Source organism: Ixodes scapularis, unplaced genomic scaffold (assembly GCF_016920785.2).
Source record: "Ixodes scapularis isolate PalLabHiFi unplaced genomic scaffold, ASM1692078v2 PGA_scaffold7__128_contigs__length_106722199, whole genome shotgun sequence".
Taxonomy (NCBI): domain Eukaryota; kingdom Metazoa; phylum Arthropoda; class Arachnida; order Ixodida; family Ixodidae; genus Ixodes; species Ixodes scapularis.
In genome coordinates this window covers 62,223,928-62,235,765 of record NW_024609882.1, presented here as the reverse complement: position 1 = coordinate 62,235,765, position 11,838 = coordinate 62,223,928, and the positions used below count along the sequence as shown (strand labels likewise).

General features: G+C 44.0%; 1 pseudogene; it reads left to right on the top strand.

The window, feature by feature from the left end:
* Positions 1 to 7,133: 7,133 nt before the first annotated feature.
* On the top strand, positions 7,134 to 8,212 carry LOC121833139 (annotated as a pseudogene).
* Positions 8,213 to 11,838: the final 3,626 nt, after the last annotated feature.

Here is an 11,838-nt window from a genome sequence, read left to right as displayed (position 1 = left end):
AACATGTCTCCCACCATCCTGAAACTCAATCGCATATTCTATTATTGAATTCATAAAACTTCATTTCACTTTGAATACACTCGTGCTCCTCGTGTTTTTATTATATAATATATAAATTACCGGATATAGTTGAACAAGTCACTTTCTACGTTTATTTTCTATTGTCTTTCTTTTTCTTTTATTTTTATTTTATTGTATTTCCAGTAATATTTCTTAAGAGTGCTGCCTTCCTAATATGTTATTATTAAAATGGGCCCAAACTAGCCAAAAGGCTATGGGCGCAGATGGTTCTCAATAAATTGTACGATGCAACTCATGACAATAAACTCGATTGATTGATTGATTGATTGAATAAAGCAAAAATCAAAAAGTAAAAAAATAAGAAAATAAAAAATTAAGGTTATTATAAACAAGAAATAGAAAAGAAAAGGAAAAAAAAGAAGGGAAAAGACAAGAAAAGAAAAGAATAAGAAAAAGAATTCAGTGTCAACATAATCTGAAAGCTGAGGTAAAACTGTTCTTTTTTTCCGATAAGCCTACTGAAGGAACACTGACGCAGGCGTCGCCCTTGAATATTATGACGTGTGCTTCGAAAAGTTCTCTACTCCTCTGACCAGAAAACCGTTTGAGGACTTTCGTGTGCTCGAAGGGTGGGTACACAGACAGTTCCTTACATGCACCGCAAGATGTCCCGCGGGAGATGACCTCAACGCTAAGGCATGTTCCCTTAGCCTGACACTTAGACAACGTTGGGATTGTCCCACATATACCTTTACACACGAAAACGGTATTTCGTACACTACACCGCTGATGCAGGTGACATATTGGTGTTGATGCTTTACAGTACATTTTGCAATTTGTTCCGGCTTGTTGTTAATTTTTGGGCATAGCCTCCTTAGTTTGTCAGGAGCTGACATTACAACCTGTAAATCAAACTTGGGTGCCGCCCGCTTCAAATTATGGGAAATGCGGTGTATGTATGGTACTACAGCCGGTCGGCGTCCCTTGAAGTTATTTCATGTTGGTCTTCCACTTGATTTAATTATGGATTCAGCGATATCGAACATAATCGAATAAGGATATCCAGATGCCGTGAGTCGTTGAATTTGAGAATTGAAACTCTCACCGGTTGTATGTTCACAGGATTTCTTGAGGAACGCACTTAAACAACTCCTTACGATCCCTCTCTTGATTAGCTTTGAATGGGCAGAGTCGTATTGTAAGAGCATTTTCTTTGATCTTGGAGAGTACATCCAGCAATCTTGATCACCAAGAAACGATAACCGCAGATCTAGAAACTGAAGAGAGGAGTTCGCCGGCAACTCATCCGTAAACTTGAGCACCTGTGCTTGATTTACGAAGGTGTTTCTCATGCTGTCGCTTACCTCCGTGTCATTCTCATTGGGTCGGTCTTTCAGGAGGACAAGACAATCGTCAACATATCTAAATATGTTTGATTCCTGGCCGGTGTTAAATGTGTTACCAACGGCCCGGTCGCATTGGGACAAAAGAAATGTCACATAACAGAGGTGCCACGCACGAACCTATACATATACCCTTCTTTTGTATCTATGTATTGCCATTAAACGTGACAACAGTGGCGGAAAGGTAGAACCTCAGAAGTTCTAAGAAGGATTCCAGGTTGATTCTACATCTGTTTTGAAAATATATGGAACCATTGGCCTCGATACACTCACTTACTGCTGCAAAAAATTTGTTGTGAGGTATAAAATAAAATAAATCTTCCACGTCCAGGGAGAAACCGAAGTGAACCGTTGTAGCATTCTGTTGCAGGTATTGGATTACCGCTTCAGAATTTGGCACCAGAAAAGGATCGTTCAGTTAAAGGGTAGACAAGTGACGTAGAAGGAATCGTGACATCATACACTGTCAAGACCCTTTTTCCTTACGGGTCTTGGCCGTGAAAAATATATCTAAATGATCCCTTCTGGCAGATGGGATGTGCTTTCGCAGTTGCTCCAGATCAAGCCTATGGCACAATTGAAGCGCCTTAGCCTTGAGTGTCTTGGTTTTAAAGCCTTGCAACGTGTTAAAGTTCTTTTGAATGGCAACTGTAGCCTTTTCTAGGAAGTTCACCGTAGATGTCACAACAAACCCTCCTTCTTTATCTGACATAAGTAGGTTCAGATCATTCGCTTGAAAATAATCTACACTACGAGGGATCTTCATTGTGCTTTCACTGATAGGACTCTTCCTTAACAGTACGTCGACGCAATCCTCTATACAGCGGGATCTATCAGCTTCTTGAACCTTAGCCGCAATTTCGTGAATGTTAGACAATAGATGTACACCATCCTTCTTCGGCGTAGTGCAATATTTAGGGCCGTTTTGAAGAACCTTAGTCACTTCCACAGGCAAGGAAGGAACCCCCAGCAACGTCACGTACTCGCCTCTGTGCTGCTTGCCTAGGGCTCGAAGGCTCTTGAGTTGAGGCACGTAGGACGACCAGAGAAACTCCGTCAGCTTGCTTGCTGTGTCCAGAAAGGCCTTGTACCTTAGCCCTTGGCCACCACCGGGATCCCTACCGCCAGCAATCACCCAGAGGCATGTCCTGTAAAACCGGACTTTGCGCCACATCCCCGAGCGTACAATCCTTCATATCCTACAGATGGATATATGCATATCCTATAGATGGATATGCATATATCATATATGGATATATGCATATCCATATAGATCTGCGGTTATCGTTTCTTGATGATCAAGCTTGCTGGATGTACTCTCCAAGGTCAAAGAAAATGCTCTTACCATTACAACTCTGCCCATTCAAAGCTAATCAAGAGAGGGATTGTAAGGAGTTGTTGAACTGCGTCCCTCAAGAAATCCTGTGAACATACAACCGGTGAGAGTTTTAATTCTCAAAGTAAACGACTCACGACATCTGCATATCCTTATTCGATTCGGTTCGATGTCACTGAATCCATAGTTACATCAAGCGGAAGACCAACAAGAAATACCTTCAAGGGACGCCGATCGGCTGTAGTACCATACATACACCGCATTTCCCATAATTTGAAGCGGGCGGCATCGACGTTTGATGTACAGGTTTTAATGTCAGCTCCTGACAAACTAAGGAGGCTATGCCCAAAAATCAACAAGCAGGAACAAGCTGCAAAATGTACCGTAAAGCATCAACACCAATGTGTCACCTGCATCAGCGGTGTAGTGTACAAAATACCGTTTTCGTGTGGAAAGGTAAATGTGGGACAATCCGGACGTTGTCTAAATGTCAGGCTAAGGGAACATGCCTTAGAGTTAAGGTCATCTCCCGCGGGACATCTTGCGGTACATTTAAGAGAATGTTTGTGTACCCCGCTCTTCGAGCACACGAAAGTCCTCAAACGGTTTTCTGGTCAGAGGAGTAGAGAACTCTTCGAAGCACACGTCATAATATCCAAGGGCGACGCCTGCATCAGTGCTCCTTGAGTAGCCTTAACGGAAAAAGAACAGTTTTACCTCAGCCTTCATCCCTGAAGATCCTTTCTACACATTATGTTGACAGTGAATTCTTTTTCGTATTCTTTTCTTTTCTTGTTTTTTCTCCTTCCTTTTTTTTCTTTTCCTTTTTATTTCTTGTTTGTTATTATTCTTTATTTTATATTTTCTGAAATTTGTTATTTTTCATTTTTTATTTTTGCTTTATAATATTTTGTTTATAATTACAAAAAGCATCTTTCTGTTTCTTATCCGATCTTTTATATCTTCCTTCTTCTTTTTCCATGTCCTTTTTTTATTTCTTTGACTTGAGAAAACATAATGCAGCTTAGGGTGTGGTATAAATTACGTCAAGAACAAAATATAATATATATATATATATATATATATATGTTTGTATTGTAAATATTGCGAGGAAATAACATCAGTAAATACCACTTTCTAAACTTAATAGCCTCTTCTTTCAATTATGTGTGGTTGTATTTGCATGCTTATGTTGCATGCACCGTTATCAGGCACGAGGAAATGTTTGCAATTCAAAAAAAAATATTTGCGTGATTTCCGAGCTGATTGTAATAACTTATTTTGAGAAAATGCTTACACGAAATGACTTTCTTTTTTTTAAAAAAGAGATAAATGTGTGCCTTAATAGTAATGTCGCAACGTAGTGGCGCGGTTGAGATATCGCGTGCCACCTTGGTAGTTTCCAACCAGCGGTTACCATAAGATGCATAGTCGGGCTTGTATAACACTTTGTTGTAAATGGTGAAGTCGAGGGTTTTCAACAGAAAACGCGGGTTAGTCGAAGCGTTTGTTCCGTTAAGATTTTCTTTGATGGGTCGAATCATGTTCTAGGAGCACTTAACAGTCAAGCCTGACAAAAGTGAGCTTGCCAACTAGCGGAGATGGGCCAATCGTGCAATGTTATATAGCGCAGAACATTTCCTGGGGAAGTGTAAGGCGGCAAAACCCGTCAGCAGTGTTGAATATTAAAATACGACGAGAGTCGGCCAGACCACGAGCTTGTGGACAACGCAGTCGGGGAATCTGTCGTTCCGAGATATAAATGGATGCGAGCGGTAAGGAGCACTTCGAGTCGTTTCTTAACACACTGGTGCCGGAACCCGGGAAGTTTTGAAGGACCGCGCCCGCTGTGTCACGATAACCGACATTCATGAACCGTATGAAAAGAACGCGCGGCGTCATCCGTTCATCCATTACGCGCACCCTCAACGCTCTCACCGATCTACTGCGAGGCACCGATCCCTACTTCACCGACCTTCAAGTGCAACTCGATTTCCATCTCCAAAAGGATGCCCATCTAAGAGAATTAGACAACAAGATCAAGGACCCGGTGGATGACGGGTACCTGGAGAACAAGGTTGTTGGCAAGCTCGAGTACAACATGAACATCAGTCACACCGTCACCCGAGCTGGTTGTGCGCTAGCTCGAAATCGCATCGCCAGCAATCCATCCCAAGGATCGGACAACGGTACCGCCCTCGGTGATGGATATCAAATTTCTGCCAGAACAGAAGGTCGGGCGCACGCACCCTCTCGCAAACCCCACGTTCCGTCGCGCTACCGAAGTTATAGATACTCTCCTTTTCGGGGAACCTGCGGGACTGGCAAGGCTTTTCGGAGGAGCATTTCCAAGCGACGATTCACGACAAAGTCATGTCCCACGCGTCGAGAAATTTAAGTATCTGCAGACGTCAATACCTATTCTATTGTAACAAAGGCTCACAAAAAAAAAAACAATGTCCTCACCACAAAAAAAAAAAAAAAAAGCTTTATGCCAGCGATAAAGGGATGACACACACTGAACCTAAAACGGGGCAAAACTGTGCAATATACACTTCCCAATAATATTAATAAAAAACATAACTTTAAAAAGCTTTTTTAAAAATAAAATGACTTTTTTATTGGGAAGTGCATATTGTACATCTTTTCCCCGTTTTAGGTTCAATGTGTCTCATCCCTGCATCGCTGGCATGTTTTTTTTTTTTTTTCGGTGGTGAGGGAATTGTTTTTTTCTTGTTTTAGGTGCAGTGTGTCATCCCTTCATCGCTAGCATAAAGTTTTTTGTTTTTTTATTTTTTTTCGGTGGAGAGGGCATTGTTTTTTGTTTGTTTTTTGTGAACCTTTGTTCGAATAGAATAGGTACTGATTTTTTTGTTAAATTTTGGGGAAGAGTGTAGAGTTGTCTTTGTGAATCGGCATGAAGGCCGTCCATAGTACTACTACTTTGTGTATTGGAGGGTTTGGCGTTTGGACTGTTTAAGATGGTCCCTTTCTGTCGGGGGGGGGGGGGGGGGAGGGGGGGGGGGGGAGGGGGGGGGGGGCGAGGGTTTGGCTTTTGAACCGGTTAGAGGTTGCCCTTTTGTGTTTGTCGTGGCTGATTGTGGGCTATATAAGGAGACGGACTAAATAATTATGGTAGTTGAATTTGACACGTCGTCCTGTCTTTTTGTGTTCCTTAGACTTATATGTTCATTTCTGCTCCAGTCTAAGGTTTATTCAACATGGCTAAGATTCACCAGATCGCCTGCACCCTTACTATATTACCAAATAGAGGGCCGCGAGGAGAGGCAATGGGGACTTTAATGGTCTTCACCTGACTCGCCACAAGAGAACCGAAGGAGAACACGCCCTTCAATCGCCCAGCACAGTCTTTCATTGGCTCTTGCCCTCCCGACTTCATCGGTTGCACCAGAGCCCGAGTCATGCCCACTTTGTACCGACATCGTAGACCAGTTGCAGGACTGCAATAACAACATATCTTCCGACACGAAACGAAACCGACTGAGAGCTGCAAGGTGTTGTCTCAGGTGCGGCAAGGTCAACCACATAGCCCGTAATTTCCGTACGTCGACAACACGATTGGTATGCGGTAACTGCAGCGCACGCCATATCATCGTCCTCTGCGACATATGGCGCTTCCCTCAAGACCAGTGAACACCGAGCTTCAACGGCGTCAGTGGATCATGTACAGACGGGAACCGAGGCCTTCCAAACAACGTGACCACTGCTCCCACTACCAGCACGGGAGTGTCATCGGTTTTGCTTAAAACCGCGAAAGCCTGGGCTACAGGCACCACTGACAGCGCACTTGTAAGAGTACTTATGGATACCGGAAGCCAGTGGATGTTTATAAAACGAGGGTCCTCGGAGAGGCTTCGGTGCCCTGTTCTCGGTACCGAAGAGCTCACCATTTACATGTTCGAATGCACTAAACTCTCCACAAATTATCGCTGCCGCCGTGTCGAACTGACTCTACAGAGCCAATACAGCACAAGCATAGTTACCGTGGAGGCGCTTTAAGTGCCCAAACTATGTACTGTAACGCTACTGCCTCTCAACAACGATATCTTAAATCAGCTACATTCTGAAGGGCTAATTATGATTGACGTAGCCTCCCTCCCTTCCCCCCCCCCCCCCCCCCCCAGCTTACAGGCAGACACAGAGTTCAATGTACTTATTGGCTCCGACGCCTACTGGAAGGTAGCAACTGGACGAATTTGCCGTCTAAGTGAGCATCTGACAGCAGTACAAATCTTTGGATGAATGTTAAAAGGCAGCAACTTGTGCCCAACGGGGGACCGAAGTAACACCATCGCCGTTTCAACAACCAGCTGTGGAGCATCGCACTCCAAATTCTGCCTGATCCATCTGAGATGTGGCTAGTGGACGCTATCGGCATCTCCGACTTTTCCTCGCCGGACCCAGCGACCCACCCAGCCTTGCTTCAATCCAACGAACAGGTCGTTAAAAAGCAAAACGGCGACGGCGTGCGTGTGTATGCAGGGGCTGTGTTCAGCAAGGCGTCGGCGCTCTCTGACGCGTGTTGTTGTCCGCGGTTTTATTTTATTCCTTTGCAAAACGAGGAAAATTTAAATAAAAGGGAAATGGCAGATTTGACGAAGGCGAGCCTCGTCGATGCGCTTCACCAGAGAACCCTGTCAGTGTCGTCCGGTTCGCCGAAGAAAGAACTCCTCGTTAAGTTGTACAGGCAGTACGTTTTGAGCAACGGTCGCTTCACATTGGGTGACTACTTGAGCGACGAGGACGACCAAGACACCTCCAAGCAACACGACGACAGCGACACGCTCCCGGAGGTGTACGACGGCTTCATGTGGCTTTCAGACGACGCCTTGTTTGCCAAGCTCCGCGACTTTGGTTTCCAGGCTGGCCCTGTTGCAGCCTCGACTCGGAGCCTCTACGAGAGGCAGCTTCAGCAGCTACTGAACAACGATAGCGTCCCGACCACTCCATCTGTCCCAACCGACGAGTTCTCTGCCATAGAGGAGGAGGAGGAAGAGGCGCCTCAAGTCATCCCCGAGGACAACTCTGAAGAAGAGGACGGAAGTACGCCCCCGCGGAACAGCCCCACGAAATTCTTTCCTCTGAATGCCTAGAGTGTCTGGTTCAACCTGAGCAACAGCAACTCCCTCCGCGTGAACACGGCTGTGCAGCAAGTCGGCGTTCATTTATCTGCAGTAGCCGCAGCAGCAGCCTTCCACAGGCCGGTTCACCTGTCCATATGACGCTGCGTTCCAGAGCGGGAACACGTGAAGGGGACACGGCGGGCCACAGTGTGGCCACCACGCTAACTGTTGGCAAGCAGCGGCGCACGTCCATGGCGGTGAAGGGGCTTATCGTGCGGGTGGTGATCACCGTGAAATTGCTCATATGCCGGCGAACGCCCGTCGAGCAAATGTCGTTTAAAACAAACATCTTAATCAGTTGCTCCTGAATCGCTCCCATTAAACCATGCGCTACCCCGTTTTGGATTGTTAGCTTGATTGCTAAAAGCGCGTCTCTTTTACTACGTAAAAAAAAACAAAAAAAAAAACAGTGAGGACTGCTAATTTGCGAGTTTAATTTTGGACTGACTCCGAAGTTGTCCTATGTTGGATTGCCGGTGACGCAAGAAGACGGCAACATTTCGTGCGCAATTTGTGATCGAAATCCAGCGCCTCACCGAAGGGTTTTCTTGAACCCATCGCCCAGGCCACGATAACCCGGTAGATCTACTCACGCGAGGAGTTTCAGCTGCCTTCTTATCCTAAAGTCGCAAATGGTGGAACGAGCCTCCCTGGCTTGCCCAGTCGGATCGCTGTCTGGCATCATTCGTCTAACTGCGTGGATTCAGCATTTTACGAACAATGCATTGCCGAATCATGATTCTGTATCAGGCCCCCTAACTACGACAGAATTAACATCTGCTGATAACTACTGGATCAGCGCCGTCCAACTAGAAGCTTATCCTGTTGACGTCGCAGCGCAACAAGAGAATCGACCCTTATTCTTCAAACTCAAACGTTCGCCGTCTGCTTCTATTCATTGGACCACAGGGCTGTTGCGTATTGGAGGTCGCCTATAGGAGCTGAACGCGTCACAAGACTTAATGCACGCTTCCTTGTTACCACACAAGCACAAAATTACAGAACTTTTAGTGTTTAACACGCACATTCGACTAGGACATTCTGTCCGAGGTACGAGAACGTTTTCGGGTACTAAGAGGACGCCAGACCGTCAAGAAAGTCTTGCACTCCTGTTTACCGTGTGAGCAGAGAAGGTATGCACCCGAAACCACGCCTATGGCTCCTCTCCCGCGTGAGCGAATCAAAGAAGCCAGTCTATACAACGTCGTTGGCATCAATTTTCGTGGGCGCCACTATGTCCGAAACACCGCGGTTGATACTAAGACATCCATTTCCGTGTTTTAATGTGCGGTCACTCGAGCCATGTACTTAGAACTTGTAACGCGCACCCCCTCCCAAGCCTTTCTTGTTGGCCTTTCGTCGTTCTGTTTCTCGCCGCAGTTAGCCATCTATAGCCGCCGAAGCCGGACACTTTTTCTTTAATTTCGAGAGCCATGAACAAGCAAGGCGGTTACTTATTACACTGAAATGACGGCAGTAAAAATATGGTCTACATTCAATTCTTTTCCCAACCACAGCGAGACACTTAATGTATGTTCCGAAAAAATTAATCTTTTGTTGTGTCAAGGTGCTACTTCAATAAGCGATGATTAGAACTTTAAATTTATTCATTTTTATTACATTTTCTACTGCCCTTAACCTTTGGCCACCGTCCTCTTTGTGTGCTTGAGAATCAAAACGGCAGAGGATCGGCTGTCATGCAAGAGCCTCACGAAGAAAATTATAAACACGGACGCTAAAGGCAGTCCAGTCCAAGGATATGTCAGGGCGAAGTAGATGGTGCAGACGTGTGGTAATCGTGGAAAAGCCTAGGATGAAGCAGCAAATGTATAAGGCAGACCGTTAAGAAAGATTTAATTTTTGTTTACGTTTATTGTGCATGGAAAATAAGACTTCTACTATTTTGTCAATATTAAAAATTACAAAGACATGCATAAAAACTTGACTAAGCACTCTGAGTTTTCTTGGTGCAAAATGGCATTTTTATATTTAGTTTGAGCTTTACGTTGGTAGTCCTAGTTAGAACTTGGAACAGCTCTATTAGATGATCTCCAAAAGTCTCATAACATAACTATGATATTATCAATCTAGCACAAGCACGTGGTAAATTTTATTTTGCGTAAAACAAGGTCTGTCATCATTTTGAATATAGCTGGATACTTAAAGAGACCACTGGGCAGGAAGTTAAATTTGTGCAAGTCATCTGGTGTGTCGAAGACTGTCTTTTTACGTGTTTTTCGCTGATCGCGGTTTGCTAATATTCAGAACGCCAAACAAGACATCAAACAAATTATGACAGTTGAAGCTTTGCTAGCGACTCATCAGTGCGAGGCAGCGGGTCAGCATCCTCGCAGGTAATTTTGTTTAAGTGGCGGTAGTTAGCGCAGGGACGATATAACGTGTCTTTTTATAAGTGGTACTGGGAATGACCAGGGACTGAAAGATGTCCTGAGAACTCCTTTCCCTCCAATATCTTGGACGTTCTCTATAATTCGTTTAGGTTCTTTAAAGGGTGCACGGTATGGGCGGTGGCAGACGGCAGTCGCTTTTTCCATGTGGGATGAAAAATCGAATGTATCTTGAAGGGATACTACAACGAAACTGCGGCGCTTCTTTTATGGCCTATATGTGTTACAAGGAGCATTATCACATCGGACACTCCAATATATTATTCAAAAAGACACGAAAATAATTTTAAAACGAATTAAACGATTAGCGAAGAGCACCTGGTGGATGTCGCAAACGCCTCGTTTGTAATGCCCGTCTAGGAACCTTCAGAGGTAGTGACGGTTATTGTCTCGCCTCCGGCCACCACGAGAGGAGAGGGGAAGGAGAAACTCCCCTTTTCTCGAGAATCCCTTTTATGTGATCCATAAATTGCTATTGTCCCCAACAAGTTTATGGAAGATTAACCCGTCACTCAAAATTCGTACAAAAGCAGCCGCTTCGGGAACTTGAACGGCTAGGCCATCCTCTCGGCATCAGCCTTACGGTAGCTTTGCTCGTTCTGAAACGAACTACGTCACGATTGCGTCGGATGTCACGTGCTCTAACCTGGGCCTTCTCCGAGCGCTTGCCAAAAATTCTCATTTCTATGAGAACTTTCTGTGTCCAATAAACACATATGAATCATACAAGATATATAAAAACATATAAGAACCGTATAAGAACCATATAAGAACTATATAAGAACTATATAAGATATATGAGAACATACAAGTACCATATAAGAAACTAGTGGGAAGTTTCTTATGTTTCTTATGGGGTTCTTATATATCTTATATAATTCTTATATGGTTCTCATATAATTCTTATATGGTTCTTATATGTTATTTTATGCTCTTATATATCTTGTATGATTCATGTGTTTATTGGACACAAGAAATTTCTCATACAAATACTTTTTTTTACTAGGGAGGGGAGCGTTTACAAAAAAAAAATACAGCCACCAGGCTCAGAATACAAACGTGCTATTGTAATTTTCGGATATTGTGGATATTGTATATAATATTGAACACGACGGATATATTTCAAATTTCGTTGAAATATCCCTTTAAAAACGTTTAAGAAGAAACCGAAGTTAACGTATTGTTAACCAAGTTTTAAATGTATGCCATAACCAAGCATGGTTAACGCCATGCTTGGTTATGCCGTAAATAAATTTGAAACAATCGCATGCTTGTTTAATTTCTCAAATGGTTAAGTTCGGGTTAGGAAAATATTATTTTGAGCACAGGATGGTGGTTATCTCATCAATTAGTGAAAGTGATAATAGTCAATCACAGCTGTAGTGAGGTTAGACTGTGAGAAGGAACTAATCGTTTCCGTAACGGTTGTTCGTAACGTAAAATCAGGACGACATCAGCGGAAATGTTGGATGAAGTATATTTTCAACCAGAGTTTTTGCGAATGGTAAGAGTGTGATGTCGTTAGG